Consider the following 6000-nt stretch of genomic DNA (forward strand, 5'->3'; position numbering starts at 1 on the left):
GTAGCTCCAGAAAATCCATTTCGAGTGCAGGAAGGTTAGATTCCAACAACATCAGCAGTCCTTTGTCAGCCTCCTATCAGAGTTTTGCTCAAGTCCCTCAATTTCAGCCAGAAATTACCTGAAATCACAGAAAAACACACAAACTCATAGTAAAGTCCAGAAATGTGAATTTAACATAAAAAATAATGAAAACATCCCTAAAAGTAGCTTGAACTTACTAAAAACTACCTAAAAACAATGCCAAAAAGCGTATAAATTATCCGCTCATTACAACACCAAACTTAAATTGTTGCTTGTCCCCAAGAAACTGAAAATCAAATAGGGTAAAAAGAAGAGAATATACTATAAATTCCAAAATATCAATGAATATTAATTCTAATTAGATGAGCGGGACTTGTAGCTTTTTGCTTCTGAACAGTTTTGGCATCTCACTTTTTCCTTTAAAGTTCAGAATGATTGGCTTCTCTAGGAACTTAGAATTTTGGATGGTGTTATTGATTCTCCTAGTTAAGTATGTTGATTCTTGACCACAGCTACTTATGAGTCTTGGCCGTGGCCCTAAGCACTTTGTTTTCCAGTATTACCACCGGATACATAAATGCCACAAACACATGACTGGGTGAACCTTTTCAGATTGTGACTCAGCTTTGCTAGAGTTCCCAGTTAGAGGTGTCCAGGGCTCTTAAGCACACTCTTTTGCTTTGGATCACGACTTTAACCACTCGGTCTCAAGCTTTTCACTTGGGCCTTCATGACACAAGCACATGGTTAAGGACAGCTTGGTTTAGCCGCTTAGGCCTGGATTTTATTTCCTTGGGCCCTCCTATCCAGTGATGCTCAAAGCCTTGGATCCTTTTTACCCTTGCCTTTTGGTTTTAAGGGCTATTGGCTTTTCTGCTTGCTATTTCTTTTTCTTTCTATTTTTTTCGCCATATTTTTTTTCGCAAGATTTTGTTTTTCACTGCTTTTTCTTGCTTCAAGAATCAATTTCATGATTTTTCAGATTATCAATAACATTTCTCTTTGTTCATCATTCTTTCAAGAGCCAACAGTTTTAATATTCATAAACAACAAGATAAAAAATATGCACTGTTCAAGCATTCATTCAGAAAGCAAAAAGTATTGTCACCACATCAATATGATTAAACTAAATTCAAGGATAAATTCGGAATTCATGTACTTCTTTGTTCTTTTGAATTAAAAACATTTTTCATTTAAGAGAGGTGAAGGATTAATGGAATTATTCATAACTTTAAGACAGTTACTAAACACTAATGATCATGAAGTAGAGACACAAAACATAGATAAACATATAATATAAAAATTGAACAGCAGAAAAGTAAGAACAAGGAATGAATCCACCTTAGTGGCGTCTTCTTCTTGAAGGACCAACAATGTCCTTAAGCTCTTCTATGTCCCTTCCTTGCCTTTGTTGCTCCTCCCTCATTGCTCTTTGATCTTCTCTTATTTCATGGAGAATGATGGAGTGCTCATGATGTTGCACCCTTAATTGTTCCACATTGTAGCTCAAATCTTCTAGGGAAGTGTTGAGTTGTTCCCAATAGTTGTTGGGAGGAAAGTGCATCCCTTGAGGCATCTCAGGGATTTCTTGATGATGAGATTCCTCATGCATCTCTTGAGATCCGTGGAGGGTCTCTCTTGCTTGCTCCATCCTCTTCTTGGTGATGGGCTTATCCTCTTCAATGAGGATGTCTCCTTCTATGATAACTCCAGCTGAGTAACATAGATGGCAAATAAGATGAGGAAAAGCTAACCTTGCCATGGTGAAGGACTTTTCGGCTATTTTGTAGAATTCATGGGAGATGACTTCATGAACTTCTACTTCCTCTCCAATCATAATGCTATGAATCATGATGGCCTGATCCACAGTAACTTCAGATCGGTTGCTAGTGGGGATGATGGAGCGTTGAATGAACTCTAACCACCCTCTAGCCATAGGCTTGAGGTCTAGTCTTCTTAGTTGAACCGGCTTGCCTTTGGAGTCTCTTTTCCATTGAGCTCCTTCCACACATATGTCCATAAGGACTTGGTCCAACCTTTGATTAAAGTTGACCCTTTTAGTGTAGGGGTGTTCATCTCCTTGCATCATGGACAAGTGGAATGCCAACCTCACATTTTTCGGACTAAAATCTAAGTATTTCCCCCGAACCATTGTGAGATAATTCTTCGGACTCAGATTCACACTTTGATCATGGTTCCTAGTGATCCATGCATTGGCATAGAACTCTTGAACCATTAAGATTCCGACTTGTTGCATGGGGTTGGTTAGGACTTCCCAACCTCTTTTTTGGATTTTATGTCGGATCTCTGGATACTCATTTTTCTTGAGTTTGAAAGGGACCTCAGGGATCACCTTCTTCTTTGCCACAACATCATAGAAGTGGTCTTGATGGCTTTTGGAGATGAATCTTTCCATCTCCAATGACTCGGAGGTGGAAGCTTTTGTCTTCCCTTTTCCTTTTCTAGAGGATTCTCCGGCCTTAGGTGCCATTGATGGTAATGGAAAAACAAAAAGATTATGCTTTGACCACACCAAACTTAAAATATTGCTCGCCCTCGAGCAAGAGAAGAAAGAAGAGAAGAAGAAGAAGAAGAAAATATGGAAGAGAGTGAGGGAAGGTGTTTCGGTCAAGGTGTAGAAGAGGGGTTTGTGTTGTGTGAAAATGAAGTAGAATGGAAGGGTATATATAGGGAGGGGAGTGGGTGTAGATTCGGTCATTTAGGGTGGGTTTGGGTGGGAAAGATTTTTGAATTTTAAAGGTGGGTGGGGTTTATGGGGAAGAGTGGATGGATGTGAGTGGTGAAGGGGGTAATTGGGAAGAGAGGTTTGAGGTGATTGGTGAAGGGTTTTTTTTGGGGAAGTGTGTTTATTGGAAAGAGAGAATGAATGTTGAGAAGACGTGAGAATATGTTAGGTGGGGATCCTGTGGGGTCCATAGATCCTGAAATGATCCTGTGGGATCCACAGATCCTGAGGTGTCAAGGATTTACATCCCTACACCAATTAGGCATGTAAAATGCCTTTGCACACCATTCTGGCGTTTAAATGCCGAAGTGATGCGCACTCTGGGCGTTTAACGCCCATGTGTAGTATGTTTCTGGTGTTGAACGCCAGTTCCATGCTTGTTACTGGCGTTCAGCGCCAGCTTTCCTCAAGGCATATTCCTGGCGTTCAAATGCCAGGATGTTGCTTTTTCTGGCGTTCAGCGCCAGAAACATGCTCTGTTCTGGCGTTGAACGCCAGCCAGATGCACCTTACTGGTGTTTAAATGCCAGTAAGTCCTTCCTCCAGGGTGTGATTTTTCTTCTGCTATTTTTAATTCTGTTTTTAATTTTAGTATTTTTTTCGTGACTCCACATGATCATGAACCTAATAAAACACAAAATAACAATAAAATAAAATTAAAATTAGATATATAAAAATTGGGTTGCCTCCCAACAAGCGCTTCTTTAGTGTCATTAGCTTGACAGTGGGTTCTCATGGAGCCTCACAGATATTCAGAGCATGATGAGGGCCTCTCAACACCAAACTTAGAGTTTGAATGAGGGGGCTTCTCAACACCAAACTTAGAGTTTGGTTTTGGCCTCCCAACACCAAACTTAGAGTTTGACTGTGGGGGCTCTTTTTGACTCTGTACTGAGAGAAGCTTTTCATGCTTCCTCTCCATGATTGCAGAGGAAGGTCCTTGAGCTTTAAACACAAGGTAGTCCCCATTCAATTGAAGGACTAATTCTCCTCTGCTAACATCAATCACAGCTTCTGCTGTGGCTAGGAAGGGTCTTCCAAGGATAATGCATTCATCTTCTTCCTTCCTAGTGTCTAAGATTATGAAATCAGCAGGGATGTAAAGGCCTTCAACCTTTACTAACACGTCCTCTACTAATCCATAAGCTTGTCTTACTGACTTGTCTGCCAATTGAAGTGAGAATAAGGCAGGCTGTACCTCAATGATCCCCAGTTTCTCTATTACAGAGAGTGGCATAAGATTTATGCCTGACCCCAGGTCACACAGAGCCTTATTAAAGGTCATGGTGCCTATGGTACAGGGTATTAAGAATTTACTAGGATCTTGTCTCTTTTGAGGTAGAGTTTTCTGAATCCATGTATCTAGTTCACTAATGAGCAAGGGGGATTCACCTTCCCAAGTCTCATTACCAAACAACTTGGCATTCAGCTTCATGATAGCTCCTAGATATTGAGCAACTTGCTCTCCAGTTACATCTTCATCCTCTTCTGAGGAGGAATAGTTTTCAGAGCTCATGAATGGCAGAAGGAGATTTAGTGGAATCTCTATGGTCTCTATATGAGCCTCAAATTTCTTTAGGTCCTCAATGGGGAACTCCTTCTTGTTTGAGAGACATCCCAGGAGGTCTTTCTCACTAGGATTTACGTCCTTCTCCTCCCTTGTGCATTCGGCCATATTGATTACTTCAATGGCCTTGCAATCTCCTTTTGGATTCTCTTCTGTATTGCTTGGGAGAATGCTGGGAGGCGTTTCAATGACTTTCTTACTCAGCTGGCCCACTTATGCCTCCAGATTTCTAATGGAGGACCTTGTTTCACTCATGAAACTTAAAGTGGCTTTTGACAGATCAGAGACTAAGTTTGCTAAATTAGAGGGGCTCTGTTCAGAATTTTCTGTCTGTTGCTGAGAAGATGATGGAAAAGGCTTGTTATTACTGAGCCTATTTCTTCCACCATTGTTAAAGCCTTGTTGAGGCTTTTGTTGATCCTTCCATGAGAAGTTTGGATGATTTCTCCATGATGAGTTATAGGTGTCTCCATAAGGTTCACCCATGTAATTAACCTCTGCCATTGCAGGGTTCTCAGGATCATAAGCTTCTTCAGAAGCTTCCTCTTTAGTACTGTTGGATGCATTTTGCCATCCATTCAGACTTTGAGAGATCATGTTGACTTGCTGAGTGATGCAATTGCATATTTACTATATTAGCTAGTTAGTTTAGTTGGTTTTAGCTTAGTTTCACTCATTTTCTCTAAATAAACAAGTCCTTTTATGATTTTTGTCTTCATGCATGAGAATACCAAGGAACATGTTGATTTTAGCCAAATTCATGCAAATGATTTAAGGAATACATAAATGAATGATTATGAATGAATCTCATGAAATTGATTGCATGGATTGGTAAGACTTTGAAGCTATTTCCCTTGTTGATGATAGGTGATGAAACAAGAAAGCATGGAAGCAAAAATGAAGCAAGCTGGGCAAGAAGAAAAGAAGTTGTTGGCGTTGCCAACTTGGAGAAAAGGTGAGTTGTTGAAGGCAACGCCAAGGCAGCCCTGGAGAGCACACTTGGGCGTTGCCAACGTGGGAAGTATGGGTGTTGTTGAAGGCAACGCTGGGCTAGAAGAACTTGGGCCAAGGAGGAGCTTGAGCACGTTGCCAACGTGCTACTTCATTGGAGTGTTTAGTGGCAACGCCAGGGAGGAAAGCTTGGTGAGCACCAAGCCTTGGATCTCCATCCATCGAGCACGTTACCAACGCTACTCTTCATTGGCGTGCTTGACAACAACTCAAGCCAACGTTGGCAACGCCAGGAATCATAGGCGTGTCCCTAGGCAACGCCACACGAGCAAGGTTTGGTTGGAAGGGTGTGAAGCACGTTGCCAACGCCAGGAACCATAGGCGTTATTCAAGGCAACGCCAAGCAATCTTGGGGAGCTAGTTTAGAGCCTCGAGCACGTTGCCAGCCTAGAGATGAGGGGCGTGTTTGATGACAACGCAGGCAAACAACGCTGAATGGAAAACTTGGCCCAGGGAAAGTAGATGCACGTTGCCAACGCCAAGTTATGATGGCGTGTTCCTTGGCAACGTAGCAAGCAACTTTGGCACCTTGAGGAAGGCTCGAGCACGTTGCCAACGCCAGCTTCCAAAGGCGTGTTTGAGGGCAACGCATGCAAGCTAGGATTATGGGCACACGAGAGCGTTGCTAACTTGGAAATGAACTGGCGTGTTCATC

The sequence above is a fragment of the Arachis hypogaea genome, chromosome 1, assembly GCF_003086295.3.
Source record: "Arachis hypogaea cultivar Tifrunner chromosome 1, arahy.Tifrunner.gnm2.J5K5, whole genome shotgun sequence".
In the NCBI taxonomy this organism is placed as follows: Eukaryota; Viridiplantae; Streptophyta; class Magnoliopsida; order Fabales; family Fabaceae; genus Arachis; species Arachis hypogaea.